We start from the raw sequence: 24,000 nt of genomic DNA, 5'->3' as shown, positions 1-24,000 counted from the left end.
TATTGTTTTTAAATTCCTCTTCAAATCTTTGGACAAGCTGAGTACGTTTACTTGCCTTTCTGTCATGAGTGCTACCATCCTCCACATTTCGCAAAAAACATTATTCAAATTGTTTCCTGTTCAGTATTCCCCAAACAAGTATCAATATCACAACATTTCCAGCAATCAGCTTTTTACATTCCTTAAATATCCTATGTGGTACCATTTTTTTCACAACTAATCTGCTACTTTTTTTTTTTCTTTCTTGCAAACCAAAGACCTAATTGAGTTAAATCTGTAAGTTATATGAAGCTTGTTAGGTGAAATTCATATTCTGTGTACCCACACTTTATAAACTATTTGATATGTACCTTATTACTTATTATTTTTACTATTATTTTTAACAGCTTCTCCCTACATATCATTTTTCTGTCTGCAGTCCCTTTTACCAGTTTTATTACTTATGGTACCTAAACTTAATGCAAAACAATTTATGTCTTCAAGCAAAACTGCACATACTGATTATGACATAGAATGTATTCCAGCATAATCAGTTGACTAACAACCCTTGAAAGAGCATCTGATTAATTTCCACTGTAACCTGACCAAACTTGGTCGACTTTTCTCAAACTGTGCTCTAGTTTATATGTGCAACAAGTTAACGATTTGACGCTTACACAGAAAACCTGTTCAGGCGTTTCCATGTCAACATGCAGAGAGATATACTTCCCAATAATTTTAAATGTGCTCTACCTGCTGTAGGCCACACTAATCTCATCAATTTGTCACTGTGTGCTCAAAAACAACCAGCTACCAGAAAATGTATATGGCAAGGATAGAAAATGCCCTGACTCTATAAATTATTATTTTTTTAATCAACAGTCCATCTCAATGATGTCTATAGTGTGTGCACTCACTTTCCCCCTTGACTAGCCACTTCCTGTTTCCATTCAAAAACTTTAATTACTTCACTTCCTCCTCTGTAAATTGCTTTGGAGGGATAGAAGCCTTCAGCTGAGTAACCAGGTAACAAACCCATTTTTCTGGTCCTACAAAAGAATTTGTAATAATTAAATCAAGAAGGCAGCTACCATCAAAATGATAGAATGAGATGGAAATATTTACTAAGACTGGAAACATTCCCACCCTCCCCTGAACAAAATACTCTATCTACACTTCCGAGCTTTTTATCCACAGGTTTGAAAAACCTAAAACCTGAAATATTAACTATTATTTTTTTGATAGGGGAGGGTACTTCTACTACACTTTGCATATGGCAGTGATGGGTATGGTAAATATGTGACTGTTATACCCATCAATGGTACTTTGTGTTCCCTTTTAAAGAAGCCATGATGATATCTGGATTTTCCTTATCTGTATTTTACTAGAACAACTAGCAATACTTTTTTTTATACTCTATACTTAACATTTGCTTACCCTTATATTAGCCATTTAGCTTCATCAGGAAAGCTTACTCATTTCCAAGGATGGCTTATTTTCTTGGAATAAGGTTACATTCACATGGGGGCCTCACTCTGTTAGCCATTACTCTGCTCACCCTCACTTTGTTCCATTACCCTACCTTTCCCAACCATTCCCTTACACTATATTTAAATACCACTTCTTCTCTCCCACATAGTCTTATCAGCCAATGATCACAGCTTACCTTAGCCTCCTTTCTCCTTTAACCAATCCACTTCATATTATCTGTATTAACTGTTTTACAAACAATATCACACAGTCATATATCTATTATAATTGCATCACCATTAACTACTACTACTACCGACTATATAAGGTTACCCACAAAAACACAACTCCCCTTTTACCCACAACTTTCATTCCCAATCACCTCCTATCTACAATGCATTAGAATAGAGAGTGTGTGATCTACACCAAATCTCACCCATTCCCCTTTCTCTATAGTTCTAACACTCCACAGTCCCTCCCATAATCTACATTCAACTCAATAACTAAATTCTCCTAATTCCAGCATGCCATCTATAATCTGAAATTTTACCTCCTCTCCTCCCTCCACCCCATCTTTTTCTTACATAAAGTAATCAACTACCTTTCTTTAATCTATTTCTCTCTATTATTAAAACCTGTACATATTTCTCTTTCATTATACACCCTCACTTCCCCAAATGTACTTCAGCTTTAATATGTTTAACTACATTCAGTTCTAACATTCTTGCACAGTTAGCATTAACATCTTATAAACACCTGTCTCATTAATGTCCATCCTAACTGCCATGTATGCAATATACACTAACAAGAACAAACTTAATTTGCCAGTTATGTTATGCTGGGTTCACTTCAATTCACTGAACTTTCAATTCACTGACTTTCATTTCACTGACACCATTTCACTGAAATTCATTTCACTGAAACTTCATTTCACTGAAAGTTCATTTCACTGACAAGTATTATTACAAAGTAAATGGAATATGCCGTTAGAATATACAGTTAGGGGGGTGTGGGGCTAAGCAATATTATATCAAAACGTAAGAATATCATATGAAATGAAGTGGGGCTGCACGGGGGCTCTGCCCCCACACACCCCTAACTATATATTCTAACTCCAGGGTCGCACTACAGTGGGGAAGGGGAAGATTCCATTTTATTGCTAATAATAGTTGTCAGTGAAATGAAGTTTCAGTGAAATGAAGTTTCAGAGAAATGAATTTCAGTGAAATGGTGTCACTGAAATGAAAGTCAGTGAATTGAAAGTTCAGTGAATTGAAGTGAACCCGTTATGCTACACTCCACAGCTCATTCTGTCTCAGTAGATTGTATACTTTACAGTTAACAACATTTCTCTTATGGCAGAAAATCACAGCTCATAGTCTTAATCCTCTATGCTGCCAGACATTAAAGGTTATGTGTGGGGTTCAAACCCTGTACCAGTAGAATTGTAGACCAAAATTTTGTCCATGCAACCACTTTATCACCCTACACTTTGAAAGGCAACACTAGCTCCAGCTCTGTCAGATCATTCCTCTGCTCTATCTCCTAGCCTGTTCAACCCATGCAATGCATTCTCCTTTAAGTCTAAGCTCTTTTTCTGCACATAACAGCATATCCCACTTCTTAAGCAATACCATTCACATTCTATTTCCCCAAAAGCTCCAAATTCATCTTTCCTATTATTACTCTACTAATTAGTGGAGGCATTCATCCAAATCCAAAACCATGACCATGCGCGATGTTACAGGAAATTATGTCAGTCTGTAGTTCCTATATATGTGACTATTGTGTTTTTATTTGACTCTGATGATGCCTGGATTGTAAAAGTCTCTGGTGATTTTATCATATTAAAGTGACCATTTCTTGTGTAAAAACATGTTGGTTTATATGTTTATTTTTTTACTTTATTCATCACACTGCTTCTGCATGTGTGGCTGCAGTCTATACTTTAAATGTTATTATGTAAATAGTAATTTATTTAAATATAATGTTAAAATGTAACTGTTTTATAATTTTCATAAATTAATTATTATATCATTGTATTGTTGTTACAAATGTTATGAAGAATTTTGTTAGTTCTTCGGCTTGTTCTTATTTGTTGATTTTTTTATTATAAAAGCACAAATAAAAGTAAATTCTTCTTGTTTAATACATTTGGAATCCAGTGTGTTATATGAAACTGGAGTTTGGAATTGGGATTTGTACACATGCATCTTCTTATCATTAGTTATGCTTTCCATGTGAGCTAGGGAACTCCTCTACTTAAGAATTTGTCCATAGACATTTTATCTAATCAATCATTTAATATGTCTTGGAAATTAAAAATTACTTATACAAAATAAGGACTGAAACAACAGCATCATTTTGATGTCTAGCAGTTAGTACAGAGGCGTGTGGCTATGAGCTGTTATGAGATGCTTTCTGTGTGGCTTGATTCCCACAGCCTGCATTCTCCCCAGATGTGACTCTGAGTAAGCCATTTAACCACACAGTGGACAGACTTTGTTTTGGTCCACATGTTTATGTATTTATTACACTGTACCTTTTAAAGAGGCCTGTATATAAAGAAGTGATGTATAAAGCCCTTTTAGATTCTGATGAAGTTCTGGGTAGGAATGAAAACACCAAATCTTGAATAAAGCATATGGCTTCACTGCTTGTTTTGTCTTTTTCATACTTGGTAGGTTTACCTGCAGTCATTCTGGTCTCCCTTAGAGGTTGATGGCATTTTGCATTTGGCTATGGTTCTATTAATGCTGTCAAATGTTTGTCTCCACAGAGCCACATTGGTCCATATCTAACAGTTTTGGCATCACCTTTGCCATTCTTTAGCCATTATTGACATGTATACTTTATAATTATGGTTTAAAATTAAAATAGGCCTATATGAAGATGGATTTGATGGGTCTTTACCATCTTTAGGTACCATAGCCACCACAGCTTTTTCCAGGATGTTGGTGCCTCCTCTCCTTTTAAAATACTATTAAGCAAAAAATTCCAAATCTTTATCAATTTCTTCCCTCCTAACTTTCAAACTTCCACTGGAATGCCATCCCTTCCTGGAGACTTCCCTGCAGATTGGTTATATATCATATTTTTATCTCACCTCCTATCTTAACTGTTAGTTGTTGAGCCTCATGTACCTCTAACTATAGTATATTTAAGTCTTCCATAAATGTTTCTAATTGTGCTTCTTTCCTTGTTATAACATTTCCAAACTATCAATAATATTGTTACAGGATGTCTGGTTATTTTTCTTCTTATAGACTTGCTAAGTTTGGCAACAACCCTTTCTACTTTCCTTCCTTGTTGCCTAAGTTTTTGTACTCTGGAGTTATAAACATTTGCTTAATGGCAATCTTTTTAAATTCATACATATTATCCAGGTACTCCTTTATTTTTTCTTTATCATTCTGCAATTGTGTCTCTTCTTGTTCTATGAGATTATCCTTATTTTGTAATACTTATACCTTTGTCCACACCTCTAAATAATGCTTATTACCTTTTAACCAGATCTCTTTTTTTATTTCTACCCTATTGTTAAACTCTACTTTCATTTTATTCCACTCACTAGCTATAACTTCTGGAGCATTTTCTATCTTCTCTAATAACTCCCTGATAACCTCAACTATACATTCATTAATTTCCTCTGTTTTTAACAGGTAACTTTAGAAGTACCAGTGTCTCACCTTTAATACCCTGCAGTTTTATCTTAGTAATTATTGGTGCATGTTTTGAAATAATTATTGGATGTGTGTCAAAGTTCTCAATTAAATGTGCATGTTCTTGTGAAATATAATTTCCCTATTTATGCCTTGATACTAGACGCAAGTAAAGCCTTCGACAGAGTTAATTGGGATTTCCTGTTTTTGACTCTTTTAAAATTTGGCCTCCCCTTTGAATTCATTGACTTAATTAAGATTCTATACAATAGCTCATACACCCATCTTTGCATAAATAAAAAATTCTCAAATCCGATTAAAATTGCCAATGGTACACGACAAGGATGCCCTTTGTCTCCCCTATTGTTCAACCTATATATAGAGGTACTACTCCTGTTTGTTACACAGAAAGCCTATCATGCTATCCCGAGGGTATGTAACTTTAACATTAAATTCACTGCCTTTGCAGATGACCTTAATTTGTATTTCATGTATCCCTCTAATGACGCGATGAAATTAATAAACTCCATAGATACCTTTGCAGCGATTTCTGACTATAAAATTAATGCCAATAAATCGCATATCTTCCAAATTAATCTTGAAGCGCATAAACCACATCTTTTTCCAGTCCTGCCTTTCCATACCTGTCACTCCTTGAATTATCTGGGAGTCACATATGAAGATTCGTATTCCTCTATTATGCAAGCTTGGTACTTTATAGACTTGCTAAGTTGGAACTCTATCACACAAGATATGAAACGTTGGCAATTATTGAAACTTTTTACACTTTCAAAAATCTCCATTGTCAAAATGAATATACTTCCAAAAATTCTCTATCAATACAATTCCTCTTTATCCCCGGTCACAATTACTTTTATTAAGAAAATTCAGAAAGAGATTGGAAAATTTATTTGGTACCCAAAATCAGTTAGAATGTCCTATTACAAACTCACAGCTCCTAAATTAAAGGGAGGCATGGCGATGCCAAACTTTATTTTATACTATAGAATTATTCGTGCCAATAGAATTGCCAACTATGCCACTGGATCCATACCATGGACCCCTATATGGATTAAGATATGGTACAAATATGCCATTAATAAAAACATTAATCCCAAATCTCTACCTTTCCTTACGAGAATTTCAATCAGGAAAATGAAAGTACATAGAATTCTCAAAGACTTAATTGAGAATTTTCAGGAACTATTTAAATCGGTGGGCCTATCTAATGCCCTATTGTTATTTCAGCCTATCCATCTTAATCCCAATATTATAATGGGAGGCCAAATGCTAAACTTAAACAAATTTCCCCTGATCAAAAACTACACGATATGGGATATACACAAATTTAAACACCTCTCACTAAATGAGTTTAGAGAGATCCTGTCATTGTCTAAGGCCTATACTATTATTCTAAGGCAAATAAGAGATCTTGTTTCATCCCTCCTTCTGAATCAATATAACTCAGAATCTGAGATTAATATAGTCACGCAGCTACTCCTAAGTCTAAACTCCAATAAGCACATGCTCTCCATAACGTACAAAGCATTCTCCTCATACCTTTATGGAGATGAAGTTACCTTCGCTGAATACTGGAGCAGACAAGGATCTAATCTATCCTCGCAACAGAAGAAAGACTCGATAAACAAATACTCCCCTTTAAGAAATTTACTTACACCCAATTCATGATTACAAATAATCTATACCTTACTCCAACTCACCTAAATAAATTCAATGCTTCTCCCCTTTCGTTGCCCTTGTTGTTCTCACCCTCATGCAGACATTATCCATATACTATGGTACTGTAAATATGCTCATAACTTATGGTGTTCCCTCAAGATTAGACTAGCTAAAATGGGTTACCATAAATCAACGTTATCTTGGGAAATGGCTCTACTCCACATTACCAAGATCAATATTAGACTTAAGAGTCTGATCATCATATGCCTTTTGATTAAATTCTATATTACTAAACATTGGATAGACCGCTCCAAACTAACTTGGGAGAGTTTTAAAAAGATGGCAGTTACATACATAACTTCTCAAAAATTAATAACTGTCAACTCTTGTAAAAAATTGGAATTTAAACAGTTATGGGACTTCATTTTTTCACTCCTAGATACGATATAACCGAGCCATGCTAACATGCTTCTTATTTCAAGTTTTTTTTTTTTTTTTTTTTTTTGAGTATCCTAAATTTTTTATAACCTTTTATATTCTTCCTTTTCCCTTTAAAATATATGGATAAGTGGCTTTATGGTGTATTTCTGAACATACTGAATTTCATGGCACTTTGTATATAGTTGTTTTTATCTACTTCAAATAACAATTCGATTTGTTAACTTCTTTTATATGTAGTGTTGTGTTTTCACACTGCTTATGCATTCATATATTTTGTTAACTTCTGGATGTTTATGATTTGTTTATTGAATTATATTAAAATGCAATAAAGATTGTTTGCAAAAAAAGAAATATAATTTCCATATTGTGTAGCCCAATTAATGTACCTTGAGGAATAATATGTAAACTCTGTTGATGTTCCTACTACTGAACTCACATCTTTCATAACAAATATTTTCAGAATTTTCTTAAGAAGTCTATCCTGCTTTGTTATATTTTCCCTTCCAGCCCCCCAATTCATCCTCATTGGTGCAAATCAAATTTGTGTTCCCACCTATAAGTAATATTCCATACTGAAAGATGATTATTTCTCCCAAAACTTTTTTAAGCTCCATAATAGTAGTTTTAGGTAGAATATAAATACACACCACCATAATCCTCATCCCTTGCCAGTAGCCCCTTACTACCACAAATCTGCCATGATCTTCTTCTTCTAGAACTCCTGGAGCTCCTTTCACAATTAATACAAGTACTCCTCTTTTCATTTGTCTCTGATATTCAGCAGAATATCCATCATGAAATTCTTTCTTTATTAAATTCACAAGATAATTTCTTTCCAAATGTATCTCTCATAGCATTGCTATTTGCACTTTGTATTTCTTAATATAGTTAAATATTTGTTCCTTTGTGTCTATATCTGTGAGACCATTTACATTCCAAGATAATATGGAAAGTGTTGCCATTATTGTAAGAGGTCATAGGTCTATATTACCATAACATACCTAACACACTAGTAATAGGTGACTCTATAGTCAGGCACACTGACATCCTACTCACTAGGCTGGACAAGCAGAAGGTTACTGTTAGCTGCCTGTCGGGAGCCAAAATCCACCACATAACACAAGCACTCAGGTCACTCCAGAACAAGTACAAATATGACTCTGTCATTGTGCATGTTGGTGTGAATGACCTGATACGTACCTCCCTGGACTACATGAAAAGAGACATGGAAGAGTTCATTGATCATGTAGCCCAGGCTGGTATGACCCTGACCCTGAGTAGGATCCTGGCCTCACCAAGAAAGATACCTCAGTATAAAGAAAGAACGATCAATTTCAACAACTGGCTAAGCTTCTGGTGTCATTCAAAGGGGATCCAGTGTCTATCAGCCTGGGATATCATGCTCAACAAGCCAAATTGCTTCATAGGAGATGGCTTGCACCTGTCACCCCTAGGCTTTTGAATACTGGCCAAGGCTCTTGCTGCCCCTATAGTGCTTTTTTTCGGCAAGGCTCAAAAGTCAAACCCACCTCCGTAAACAGCACAATTAACAAAAAACTGAGGGTTATGCTACTCAATGCCAGGAGTTTAAATCTCAAAATGCATGCTCTCGAAGCACTCCTCAGTATGGAGAATGTCGACATCTGTGCAGTAACTGAAACCTGGTTCAAGGCTCCAGAGTGCACCCCAGCACTACTGGGCAACAACTCTTACCACACATTTCGGCCACAGAACATGGACGGAAACACAAAAGGAGGGGGTGTATCCATATTCATCAAGGATAACTACACCTCCAGGTTAGTGGTGCAGCATGATACCTCTGAGATCATCCATGTGCAACTAACATCGGGCAAATCTGCAATGCAAATTGTGGCCTGCTACAGATCACCCTCCATGACCCAGGACCACCACTTCACCTTTCTGGAGACACTAGAAAACATGAAGGTCCTACCAAACACCCTGATATTGGGCGATTTCAATTACCCTGCCATTCACTGGGAAAACCACTCGAGTACAAATTCCCAGGCCCAGCGCTTCCTGTAATTCATCAACTCAAATGCCCTGGATCAGCTGGCCAACTCCCCTACCAGAGGTGAAAACATATTGGACCTGGTCATCACCAACATGGGCAACAGGTGTTCCACACTGGAGGTCAACCCGTCACTGGTAAGATCAGACCATAAACTAATCACTCTGGGTGTCCACACCCCACCACCACCCTCAACTAAGGAAACCACAGTAAAAAACTTTTCTAAAGCAAACTTCACCTTACTTAAGACAGAGGTGGTAAGTTTAACAGCCCCCACGCTAAAGGATAACGCTGCCGAAGATGCAGAAACCTTTACAAATGCACTCTATGAGCACCTACAATGATGCATGGATCGTGCCATCCCTAGCAAAACCAAGACTCACTCCTCCAAGAGAAGGAAACCAGTTTGGTGGACCCCTGCAATAAACAGGCTATACAATAGAAGGAGGAAACTAGTTCAGAAAAAAGCAAATCCCAAGAAGGAAAGACATCCCTGATCAGTATCAGTAAGAAACTGAGGTCCCTCATGAAATCATCCAAGGCTAACTTTGAAAGAAAAATAGCCAAGGATTCAAAAGATAACCACAAAGCCTTCTTTACCTATATTAAGAATCTCAGTGGCAACTCGCAGATATGCACTGAACTAGTGCAAAATAGCACAAAATATACTGAACCTACTGATATTGCCAACATCCTGGCAGAGAGATTCAGTGCAAACTTCACCCCTCTCTCACCTCCAAAAGAGCCCACAACAATACCGGAAAAGTGCAGTGTCCCAAAAATCACAGATGCACAGGTGAAAACAGCCCTTTCAAAAGCCAAAAACACAGCGTCAGTGGGACAAGATGGTGTCCCAGGCTGCATCTTGCATGAACTACAAAATGAACTAACCCCCCACCTAAACACGCTGTTCAACCTCAGCCTCTCAACAGGCTACGTGCCCATAGAATGGTGCACAGCAACGGTTATTCCTCATAACAAAGGAGGGGCCACAACTGACGCTGGTAACTATCGCCCCCATAAGTCTGACTAGCCTGGTTTGCAAGGCTATGGAGAACTCATTAACAAAGACATTGATAACCTCCAAACACTTGACCTGACCCAGCTCGGCTTTGTTAAGGACAGATCATGCCTACTAAACCTGGTTGACTTCTTCGAGACAGTCACCAAGGCCATAGATGAGGAAAAGGTGGTTCACACAGCCTACCTTGACCTCATCAAGTCTTTCAACACCATTCCCCACTCGGGTATTACAGAAAAACTCACCAGCCTGAACATAAACCCCTACGTCACGAGATGGATTGCCAACTGGCTTACAGACAGAACTCACACGGTAAGAATAGTGGGCTCCAGGTCTGACTCTAAACCAGTCACAAGTGGTTTCCCACAAGGCTCAGTCCTGGGACCCCTTCTGTTTGGCATATACTTCTCAGAAGTACAGGCAAACACAGGGGGACTATGGCTAACCAAGTCTGCCGATGACTGCAAACTAGGAGCCATAATTGACTCTCCGGCTGACACGGACATCCTCCAAAAGGGCCTTACTGAGACTTACACCTGGTGTCAAAGTCATGGCCTCAAGCTAAATGCCAAAAAATGCATAGTCATCCCGTTTGGGAAAAAGAAAACACCCATTAATTACCACATAGGTGGCAGCCCCCTTAATACAGAAGAGGTAATAAGAGATCTGGTGACCCAGGTAGATAGTAATCTATCCTTTGACAATCATATTGCCAAAGTAGTTAGGAAATCCTTCTATGTGGCCCATCTAATTACTAAAGGGTTTGCATCTAGAAATAAAGAGGTTATAGTGCCCCTCTACTTGTCACTCATTAGACCCATCATAGAGTACTATGCGCCATTTGGAATGTACCTCACAAGACACTTCCAACAGCTGGAAAGACCACAAAAGTACCTCACCAAGAGGATTACTGGTCTCAAACATATGTCCTATGCAGCCCGACTGAAAAAACTCTGGCTGTACTCAGTGGCATATCGCTTACTCAGAGGTGATCTCTGCCTGACTTACAAAGCCATGTCCAACTCAGAAATGATGGACATGCTCCACCTAAAGAAATCCAAGTCACTGTGAGCCACGCGCTCTAGTGAGCTAAACCTCGCCACAACAATAAATAGAACATGCTGGAGGGATAGATTCCTGTCACACAGAGTCCTCATGCTTTGGAACAAAATTCCAAATTACATCAGGCAGAGCCCCTCACTAACAACCTTGACAAGTGGAAGGGTAACAGAAAATACACCCCTGGGATCACTTCATTGGGTCTGCTTGACAGAAGATCAGTTAATTAATCAATGGGGTGGTGAAAGCCGACACACTCTGGCTAGGCTTATAAATGCCCTCGGGCAGATAGCCTAGTACCTACCTATGAACCTATGAACCTATGTCGAATGGTAAAAATATCAAATGCTCACATGATCGAAAACAGACTAAAACTAACTTGTTATTGTGGGGGGCTGCACCCCCCACACTCCCGCTAAATATATATTCCAACTCCGAGGTTGCACTACAGTGAGGAAAGGGCAAATATCTCAATCCTCACTGTACCACGACCCCAAAAAAACAAGTTTGTTTTAGTCCATTGACGCTCATGTGAGCGTTCAATATTTTTACCATTCGAGATGGTAATATAGACCCAAGAGGTCATTACTTGCTTGATATTTGAGCTGATATATATACTTCATATAGCAATCTCAATGTGTCCTCATTTTAAAAAAATGGCCTTTTTAATCAAGTCAAACTAGAAACCAATATTTTTAACACTCCCAAAAATGAATTATTTATGAATAATGCCTTACATGCATTTATATGTATTGCTAAAAAATACATTCTAATTCTAATGATTTAATTTAATGCACACATTGGGTATTACTGTCAGAAGTAAATAAATAGATCTGAATGTTTACTTATTCTGAGCAAAGACAAATGGGAAATCTGAAATTAAAGAAATTATAGCCTTTTTTAAAGCTAGTTAATCACTTTTGAAACACTTTATAGTCCTACTTTAGTAAAGCTACTGGTCTAAATCTAATGTTCTGTTCTGGTTTAACTTTCAGAGATGATATTCGTTATACTAAAATATAGAACTTTGTCGGATTTTAAATAGTGTAGTTAAATAGTGAATTGCCATTGTAAGCAAGGGAATTAATTGCTTATTAAAGTTTTTTGTCTTTCTAATAACTTGTATTTACTTACTGTCTGGTACTTTTTATAATATATCTTTTTCAAGTATCTTTTAGTAATATTAAATTCCTTCTTCTGATTATTGTTTTATTTACAGTAATGGTTTAACAATATTCTAAAATATTTAATATTTGCATAGAGTATGTAATATATCTTCCTTTATGTGGTATACTTTTGATGTAATTGCTATCAAATTGATTTGTTAGAGTTGCTAGATGGTTTCTATTCTGATCAAGAATTAAATTTGACATCAGTGAATACTTTTTACTCCTGTATTAATTAATTATGTTAGTTTTCTCTGATAGTTAACCTTAGCCTTATGTACCCTAAACAAATGCCTGATATTTAAGGAACAATATTGTTGATGAATCAGGTTTCACCTTGATATAAATGAAAAAAAACAGCCATTTCATATTAAAAGCTACATATTGTGAATAATTTGTCAGTATTCTTGAAATTTTCTGTTCAGTTACCTCGACACAATATTCACTGTGAAATAAATTTCAACTAATTGTTTATTGCTGAAATGTGTTCTATTTAATAGACTGCAGTTAAGAATGATAACAAAATGGTCCAAGTCTAGTATGGGATAAATTCTTACATTTATCATATGTTTTACTGGTTGGTTTGTACTTAATATTGTGTGTGTGTGTGTGTGTGTGTGTGTGTGTGTGTGTGTGTGTGTGTGTGTGTGTGTGTGTGTGTGTGTGTGTGTGTGTGCATGTATGCATGTGTATGTATTTTGTGTGTGTGTGTCCGTGTATGTATGAATGCGTATGTATTTGTGTGTGTGTGTGTGTGTGTGTGTGTGTGCATGCGTTCATGCATGTATGCATGTATAAGTATTTTTTTGTGTGTGTGTCCGTGTATGTGTGAATGCGTATCTATTTGTGTGTGTGTGTGTGTGTGTGTGTGTGTGTGTGTGTGTGTGTGCATGCGTTCATGCATGTGTGCATGTATATGTATTTTTTTGTGTGTGTGTCCGTGTATGTGTGAATGCGTATGTATTTTTGTGTGTGTGTGTGTGTGTGTGTGTGTGTGTGTGTGTGTGTGTGTGTGTGTGTGTGTGTGTATGTGTTCCTCACTCCCTCTCTCTTTACATACAATAAATAATTAACATTCTTAAATGTGCATACTGACTGGCCACAACAATTATTTAAAGCCAGTATTATCTACAGAAATAATAAGTCCAGATGGGGAAAAAAGAGAAGATATGGAAATTGTGGTAGTAACACGTGAAAGAAAGCTAGAATTGCCATTCTGATAGTGCTGTTGATTAGATAACCCAAACTTAAACAGAAACATCAAAAACTACAATGTTCCCATCCTCCCCATACAAAGCAATTTTGCTACTTGGAGCAAAATAATGCAGAACATTTTAAATATGTTAAAATCTCTTTGGCATCTCAGGAGTCTGTGAACAAAGAGCTGCATGAATGCATACTCCTGTTTCCCTTAAAAAATTGATGGAACTGCTTTTAAGTGATGTACTGTGCAAGCATCTGCATAAACATGCCGATTGCATGTGCATTGCTTCACATACGTCCTTTAAATTAGAAACGAGACAGAAGAGGAATAAAGTCCATTCATGCAATTACATTATTTTTAAAAGATAAGACTGCTTTCTTAGATAATTTCCTTGTACAAAAGCAATGACTTATAGCTAGATGTGGTAATGTAGTATTTGATTGCTCAGATTTTGTCCTTATGATCAGACCACAGCAGGTGTCCTGCATTGCCCACACCCAACGTGAGTTATTGCTTAAATAAATAACTAAACAAACAGATAAGTGCGCACGTGTGTGTGTGTGTGTGTGTGTGTGTGTGTGTGTGTGTGTGTGTGTGTGTGTGTGTGTGTGTGTGTGTGTGTGTGTGTGTACATTTATCTAATGAAGTTTATAGTTAGCCATATAACTGAGTGATGAATATCATTAAGAAGTTAGCCCCTATTCTTGTTGGCATTCTTATAAACTGTTGCTCTGAAACTCAATGACTCATTTATTTACTAATACATGTATTATGCAAACAGGACCAGCCTTAGATTAAATGGTGCCCTAGACAAAGTAATGCTTTGGTGCCCTTCTAGCCCCACCCACATCATACTCTGACATGCCCTGTTTGATCCACACCCATGGGTAGGTCACTCCCCATGACAGCCACACCTGTTATTTCCTCCATTTATTTTGCTGCATGAAGATCAATAAATACTTCATCATACTATAGGAAGAAAAGAAAACTTGTGATGTAGTTACATTACAAGTGAAGGTAGACTTTTCCTTTAACAGTAGAGCTGCTTCATCTGTTGCCCCTTTAAGAGGTTCTTATTTGCAATGGTCACAGGCAGTAATTTTAATTTTGTGCCTTTAAACATTAAAGAGCTGTCAGTGCATTCGTGTTTATCTGATGTAGAACTTAAAGGTGTCATTTACTCTGGTGTAATGTCAACTCTGTAGTCTGCATGACTTTGGTTTAAATACTGTGCATTACATAAACAAGTATGTACCATGATGTGTGCTTTGTGCTCCTGCTAGGTAAACCACCGAGTCACCACACTTTGATGTCAGCACTAGATTGTGACGTATGTGGTGCTGCAGCTGAAAGTCTGCGCTGGTCATGTGGTATAATTGGACAGAAGTATCACTACTAGTGTCTGCTGACCTCTGCCTATAATGATAAATAAGTACCTTACCAAGAGTGCCAAATGATGTATCAGAATCGTCTTGGAGGTCCGTGTGACAACAATCCAATGTTTCTTACCCTTTATGGATTAAAGATGGAAAGATGTGGCATCCTGAAACTCAATTTAGTGAAGTACATTGCTGTTCAGTAAAGCTGCCAGTTTCACTTCAATAATCTGAGTACATTAGACAGTTTTCTGTGGGTACAGCTCATGTTAGTAAAGAAACACATTGAAATATTTTCAGATTTATGATTTTTTTATTCCATTGCTGGCTGCTAGAAGTAAATTTCTACATGCAATGTTTTGCCAGTAAAATGTTTACTTTTTAAAGGCATTCTTTGCTGACAGGCAACATTATGAAGCTGTTATTTAAATAAATACTTCAATATTTTCAGATTTATGAAATGCTTAAGTGCTGGTTGTACACTGTCACGTGCAATTTTGACTAACTTGCAAGACATATCGGCTGACAAAATAAATTGTATAGTGAGTCTTCTATTTGTTCATTATACTTTTGTTTAAATTACAAATACTGTTGTACTGCCTGATAATTAAAATTATTAAAACTGGCAATGTCTCTGTTGGCTTCATTACACATGCTGAAATACATTAGCAGATGCAAGGTGAGAACAGGGTTATATTCAGCTTAATTATACCCATTATGGTAAGCGGTTTCAGTGGTAGAGAAATCGGTGCTTCTACAGTCGTCAGTGTTCCCCTAATCCCTACAGTACCTCTGCTAGAGTGCTTCGCTGCAGTAACGCTGGAGATGACATTCCGTTTCTTGCATTCCTTCAGAGCATTGACCCTAATACACATACTACAGAACTCCTACACCTTCCATGCTAGAATCTGATTGCACTTTACATCAGATGTGACGTCATGCATAATTTGCACACTCCCTGCTTAATTTCTACATAGCCATCCACTAAAGCTGCATTTTTCATGCCTTGCACTGTGCAAATTGATCAGTTATATCACTGTAGTCTAGGTGGAAAGATATTTCATTATTAACTGAAATCATAACTAAACCCACAAGTCTTTCTTGTAGCATTGTACTTCTTAAATATGTTTTATTAGTTTTAGTTTGGAGAAGCTTCCCTCCCAGGATGCAACTGTCACTGACAGTGTTAATAAAATGTTTATAGTTACCACTGCCTGTAGAAATATCTCCACTAACCCTTTCTTTTTCATTAAATTAATAACATCCAGCACTGACAAGGCCTTCAACATAACACGACAAAGGATTTTTAATTCTTCATACTGCTCTACTATATCAATAACTGCAGATTCATTGTGGGTTAAATCTTTCTGTAAATCTTTGCAGAGATTAAGCATTTTTTCCTCAGTAAGTACTGGTTAGTTCTTGTATTTTGTAGAGGAACCCAAAAGCAACAGTATGAGCTGTGAGTTGCGTAAACCTGTCCTCCACTGACGATAGTGCAACATCGATAAGAGTGTTGAAAGAGCTAACTTTAAAACTGTGCTCAGGATTAATCAGACAATTATCATTTGCCTCATAACTGAAAAGCGTCCTCTTTTTCCTAGATCTCACCTCATTCACATCAGGAAACTTCAGTTCTATATCCAGTTCTTCAACTTGCTCACTAGCTGTCACCTTTGCCTTTTTATACCCAGTGGCCCTGTATTCAGGTAAAAACCTTTTCAGTTTATCAAGCAGAATCACTGCCTGATCAATCTGCATGGAACACCTTTGCAAAAGTTTACTCATTGTCCAACTTTTGTTAGTATATCATACCACACTTCCAACAGTATTAAAACTTTGGACTTTTCATAGTACTACTCAGTGCTACTTCTTTGGAATATGCCTTAGGGCCCTTACCATTTGTAATTTCTGCTACCAAAACTAAGGCATCATAAACTGCACCCACCTGATATTGGACTGCCTTCATACTTTCTGCCCTTTATTCCCACCTAGTCTCATACAATGGTTTTACAGTTAAATCTGACACATGATCGTGAAGTATTTTATACCTCTCTGTAGATGATATAAACAGGGTGTACATACATGGGACTGGAAATTGCAGTCTTCATAAACGTCCTCTAAAATGTTAAATTAAAACTGCCTGCCCACCCAAGTCCTGCAATTGCAACTGTCCACATAAGACAGTTTGCACAACTAAGCCCTGAAGTTACAACTGCCTGAATAACTGTAGGTTGCATGTATTAGAGGTGACTTAATTCCATTCTGTACAAAGTTAGAAGGCCAGTACTATAGTTTATACAGCCCTACCTAATTCATATCAAGTACCAGTCATCTGGAAATGGACCGTGCATACCCATATTGGACACATTTACTTTCCCTGTCTCAAAGTAGCATGCTTTTAGTTGTAAACATTTAAAATGCTACAGCTCTAACCATCAAGTCACTGTGAAATACAGTAATTTTTCATCTCATTCTGAGTCCATTGTGATCAGAACTATAATGTAAGCTGCAGAAATTAAAGCAATTCAGTTTTCATGTAAATGTTTACCAATTCACAGATGGAGAGAATATTGTATTCACTGTGTTGCTCACTGAACTACTGGAAGCTTCCATATATATGTACTGATAGTGTTTTCCAGTGACTGTGATTTCTAGCAACTTCAAGGTAACTAATCACTTGTTTCCTGAAGATCTATGGATTACCAAAAATTGAAGTAAGCAGTACTCAAAGATAAGCAACAAACAAAAATTTGGCGCCGAAAGCATCAGAACAGCCGACAACATCTATGCCCCCCCCCCAAAGAAGAGCATAAATTACTTTAGAGACACTTCTATAACTGTACCTCAGAACCTAATTATAATAATTTGAATGAACATACTTGCATAGTTGCCAGAATATAGATTACAGTCTTCAGAGAGTACATTCTAATGCATAGTCTGAAACTCATGACTGCAACACTGATTTGCCTGAAAACGACAAACTATAGGGGGCAAAAATCAGGGACCTTCTGTAAAGTTAGGAATAGCTGAGAGCATATATGCCCCCTCCCACATACATACAAAAGCAGAAAAATGGAGCACTCTTAATCCCAGTTACTGACACTATAATCCTTAGTGATTAATACAAACATTTGATGTAGGACATAGCAAAAATATGAGGCCATGCAAAATTAGGGACTGCTGGTAATGAAACCATCCACTAATAAAAGCTTTTGATACTATATGAGAAGCAATTCAGGAATATTACCTCCTAAATACAACATACAGTACATACACAGACAACTTGACCAATTAAAGCCACAGGTATTACTGTCTGCTTCCATTACATAAGTCTAGACATAATTTCAGTTTGCTGCTTTTGAAACCACACAGTGCATCTCACTGAGTAACTATGCCTTCTCAAGACTCAGGAAATAAAACTCCAGAATTAAGAACATGTTATATAGGTTCATATGTTCATAGATAGGTACTAGGCTATTGGCCCTAGGGCCTATACAAGCCTAGCCAAAAAGGTACCCTGGCATACACAGACAACTTGACCAATTAAAGCCACAGGTATTACTGTCTGCTTCCATTACATAAGTCTAGACATAATTTCAGTTTGCTGCTTTTGAAACCACACAGTGCATCTCACTGAGTAACTATGCCTTCTCAAGACTCATGAAATAAAACTCCAGAATTAAGAACATATTATATAGGTTCATATGTTCATAGATAGGTACTAGGCTATTGGCCCTAGGGCCTATACAAGCCTAGCCAAAAAGGTACCCTGGCTTTCGCCACCCAAGAAAATGATTTTCCTGTGCCCCTGTCAAGCAGAACCACAGAAGTGATCCCTGGGGTGATTTTCCTATTACCCATCCAATCATCAAGATTTTTCTTGAAGAGTGCTAATGAGGAGATCTGTTTGACATAGATAGGTAGTCTGTTCCAGAGTATGGGAAGTCTCTGAGACAGGAATCTATCCCTCCAGCATGTTCTGTTTATATACTTAGAAAGTCGCTAGTACAAAGCATTTTCTGAAAGACATGAAGCCCAATACTCTCACACATTTTATTTCATGACCATACCTCTCAACCTTTTAGCACAAGATATCTGGACAAAGCATAAAATAATGGGGGAGGGGGGGGGAAGCACCCAAAATAAGGCAGATTTTTATAATATCGCTCTTATAAACTTAGAAAGCTGCTAGAATAACAGGATTTGTTTTGGCATGTATTTTCTTGAAGGGTATGAAGTCAGAAACTCAAATGTATGTCAAATGATACCACGGTATAAAGAAAAAAATATCAATTTCAACAATTGGCTAAGTTTGTGGTGTCATTCAAAGGGGATCCAGTGTCTGTCCACCTGGGATGACATGCTCGACCACCCACACTGCTTTGCTAGAGATGGCTTGCACCTGTCACCCTTAGGCTTTCGAATACTGGCCAAGGCTCTTGCCATCCCCATAGTGCCTTTTTTAGGCAAGGCTCAAAAGACAAACCTACCGCCATAAATAGCACAAGTAACAAAAAACTGAGGGTAGTGCTACTCAATGCCAGAATTCTGAACCTCAAAATGCATGCACTCGAGGCACTCCTCAGTATGGAGAAAATCGATATATGTGCAGTAACAAAAACCTGGTTTAAGGCTCCAGTGAAGACCCCAGCACTACCAGGCTACAACTCATACCATACATTTCGGCCACAGAACCCAAACTGAAATACAAAAGGTGGGGGCGTATCCATATTCATCAAGGATACCCACACCTCCAGGTTAGTGGCACAGCACGATGCTTCAGAGATCACCCACGTGCAACTAACAATGGGCAAAACTGCAATTCAAATTGTAGCTTGCTACAGATCACCCATCATGTCCCAGGACCCCCATTCCACATTCCTGGAAACACTGGGAAACATAAAGGTCCTACCAGACACCCTAATATTGGGTGATTTCAATTACCCAAACATTAACTGGGAGAACTACTCAGGTATTAATTCCCTTGCCCAACATTTCCTAGAATTTATAAACTCAAAAGCCCTGGTTCAACTGGTCAACACTCCCACCAGAGGTGACAACATATTGGACCTGGTCATCACCAACATGGGCAACCGGTGTTCCACACCGGAGGTCAACCCCTCGCTGGTTAGATCTGACCATAAACAAATCACTTTGGATATCCACATTCCGCCCCCACCCCTGGACAAGAAAATCACTGTGAAAAACTTTTCAAAAGCAAACTTCACGTTATTTAAGACCGAGGTGGAAAGTTTCAAAGCCCCCATGCTGAAGGATAACGCTGTCCAAGCTGCAAAAATCTTTACTAATGCATTCTACGGGCACCTACAAGAATGCATGGATCATGCCATCCCAAGCAAAACCAAGACTCACTCCTCCAAGAAATGGAAACCAGTCTGGTGGACTCCTGCCATAAACAAGCTATACAATGGAAGGAGGAAACTAGTACAGAAAAGAGTAAAATCCCAAGAAGGGAAGACATCCCTGATCAGTATCAGCATGAAACTACGATCCCTCATAAAATCATCCAAGGCGAGCTTTGAAAAAAAATTGCCAAGGACTCCAAAGATAACCACAAGGCATTCTTTAGCTATGTCAAGAATCTAAGTGGCAATGCTCAGATTTGCTTGGAGTTAGTGCAGAATGGCACAAAATACACTGAACCGACCGATATCGCCAACATCCTGGCAGACAGGTTCAGCGCAAACTTCACCCCCCTCTCACCCCCAAGAGGGCCCATAACCATACCAGAAGAATGTAGAGTCCCTGAAATCACAGACACTCAGGTTAAAACAGCCTTCTCCAAAGCCAAAAACACAGCATTGGTGGGACCAGACTGTGTCCCAGGCTGTGTCCTACATGAGCTCAAAGATGAACTAACCCCTCACCTAAACACACTGTTCAAATTCAGCCTCTCCACAGGCTACGTACCCATAGAGTGGCACACAGCAGCAGTTATTCTGCTCCACAAAGGTGGAGCCACAACAGACCCCATGAACTATTGCCTTATAAGCCTGACTAGCTTGGTCTGCAAGGCTATGGAGCACATCATCATGGAACTCATTAACAGAGTCATTGGGAACCTACAAACACTGGACCCTACCCAGTTCGACTTTCTTAAGGGCAGATCATGCCTCCTGAACCTGGTGGACTTCTTTGAGACAGTTACCAAGGCTATAGATGAGGGAAAGGTGGTACACACAGCCTACTTAGACCTCGCAAAGGCCTTCGACACCATTCCTCATTCTGGTATTATAGACAAGCTCACCAGCCTTAACATAAACCCCTACATCACAAGATGGGTTGCCAACTGGCTCATGGACAGAACCCACATGGTGAGAGTTGCGGGAGCTAGGTCCAACTCTAAATTGGTTACAAGTGGAGTTCCCCAGGGCTCAGTCCTAGGACCCCTCCTGTTCGGCATATACTTCTCAGAGGTACAGGCAAGCACAGGAGGACTATGGCTGACCAAGTTCACAGACGACTGCAAACTAGGGGCTATAATTGACTCTCTGGCTGACACAGACATCCTCCAAAAGGGTCTCACTGAGACAGATACCTGGTGTCAAAATCATGGCCTCAAGCTAAATGCCAAAAAGTGCATAGTCATCCCCTATGGAAAAAACAAAGTACCACAGACTACCACACAGGTGGTAGTCCCCTAAATACGGAAGACGTAATAAGGAATCTGGAGACCCAAGTAGATAGCAATCTCAACTTTGATAATCACATTGCCAAAGTGGTTAGAAAATCCTTCTATGTGGCCCACCTAATCACAAAAGGGTTCGCATCCAGATCAAAAGAGGTCATTGTACCCCTCTACTCAACACTCATCAGACCCATCATAGAATACAACGCCCCATTTGGGATGTACCTTACAAGACACCTGCAACATCTGGAAAGACCACAGAAGTACCTCACCAAGAGGATCACTGGCCTCAAAAAGATGCCCTATGCAGCTCGACTGAAGAAATTACAGCTGTACTCGGTTGCATACCGCCTACTCAGAGGTGATCTCTGCCTGACATACAAGGCCATGTCCAACCCAGAATTGATGGACATGCTCCACCTAAAGAAAACCTTATCCCCGTGAGCCACATGCTCTAGGGATTTAAACCTCACCACAACAATAAATAGGATGTGCTGGAGGGATAGATTCCTGTCCCAGAGACTTCCCATGCTTTGGAACAAGATCCCAATCTACATCAGGCAGAGCTCCTCGCTAACACTCTTCAAAAGAAATCTTGACGAGTGGATGGGAAACAGAAAGTTTTCCTCGGGGATCACTTCAGTGGCTATGCTGGACAGAGGCACAGGGAACTAATCTAAAGGGGCGGCGAAAGCCAACACATTCTGGCTAGGCTTATAAACGCCTTTGGACAGATAGCCTAGTACCTACCTATGAACCTATGAACCTATTATTTAGTGAATTCAATCCTCAGTGATTTGCTGGAAAACCACAAATGTTATGAAGAACAGACCAAATATATGAAGCAAAAATCTAGACGGTTGAGAGGTATGTTGATGACTGCAAAATAATTTGCGAGGAATCCATAGCTTTTCTGGCCAAAAATATGGGCCAAAATCAGAGACAGCTGACAGCTACACACACACACACACACACACACACACACACACACACACACACACACACACACACACACACACACACACACACACACACATCAACAACAACAATTAAAGCCCCCCGTATGATTTTTAACATGTTAAATGTCAGCTTGACATCAAATAACTAATGGTCTGGAAATGTACTTCAGCTTGCTGATGTCAGAACCACACAGTACAACCACTGCAATTTCCCCACCCTCCCCAACTTCTTAGCCCAAGGGCATATTTGAAATACTGCTGTTATACCATTAAAAGTTGTTACTATAACAGATTTTGCATTACCAAGTATTTTCTGAAAGAAATGAAGTCCAACGTTCACACATTTATTAGCTGATGATTGCAAAGTAACAATTTGTAAGATTTTATCTAACAAAAAATATGAGCCAAAATCACAGCCAGCTGAGACCTATGCATACCAACATGCTATGCAACACTTTTTGCTTCCACCTGCTGTTGTCAGAACAACATAGTACAACCACTGAATAACTTCTCAGCTCAAGAATCAAAAAAGGGGACAGATTTCAAACATTGCCTTTACATACTTAGAAAGTTGCAAGAATACAAACTTTGTATTAGCAAATGTTTTCTGATGGAGGTGAAGTCTGAATCTTGGTTATCTGCCATTAATGACTACAATCTATAACTTGCCAGATAACCACAGACATAAGTATCTATCAACTTCTTTACATATCAATTTCCGGCAAAGCCAAAAATAGGGGAATAAAGACACAAAAAGAAATTACATGTTGCATTGACAATCATTTTCCGACAAGAGAAACAGGATACTCTAATCATTGGCACTGCAACCCATTCCCAGTGATATAAGGGACTTAAAGGACAGGACAGATTGAACACATGAGCAAAAACCAGGGACATGTTTTGAAATCATGCACAGCGATGGCCTTTACCTTAGCATATACAAACACAGATACACAAATGCACTCAGTTTAGCTGTTTATGCTATTGGTAAGCAAGAGTCCAAATACTGATTAAAAAAGAAAGGCCATTCATCTTTTCCAAAAAGAAGTACTAGACTCTTCTCTAATCCTCAGCTCCTGTGGAATACTTCTTAGTTACAATAACCAAAAGAATCTGCACTTACAGAAAACCCAAGGGTTTCTCGGGTGAATAATATACAACCAGTCAACACAAAACATTTACTTGAAATCACAGAACTAAAAATACAGAACTCTACCCAAAAATCCAACAGTATCAGATAACATTATGAAAAAGTACTTAAGCGTTTTCATCCCTATACTCTCCAAGCATTTCTTCAGAACT

Source organism: Protopterus annectens, chromosome 6.part1 (assembly GCF_019279795.1).
Source record: "Protopterus annectens isolate FY-2018-M chromosome 6.part1, PAN1.0, whole genome shotgun sequence".
Taxonomy (NCBI): Eukaryota; Metazoa; Chordata; order Ceratodontiformes; family Protopteridae; genus Protopterus; species Protopterus annectens.
Note: the sequence above shows the minus strand (reverse complement) of the source record.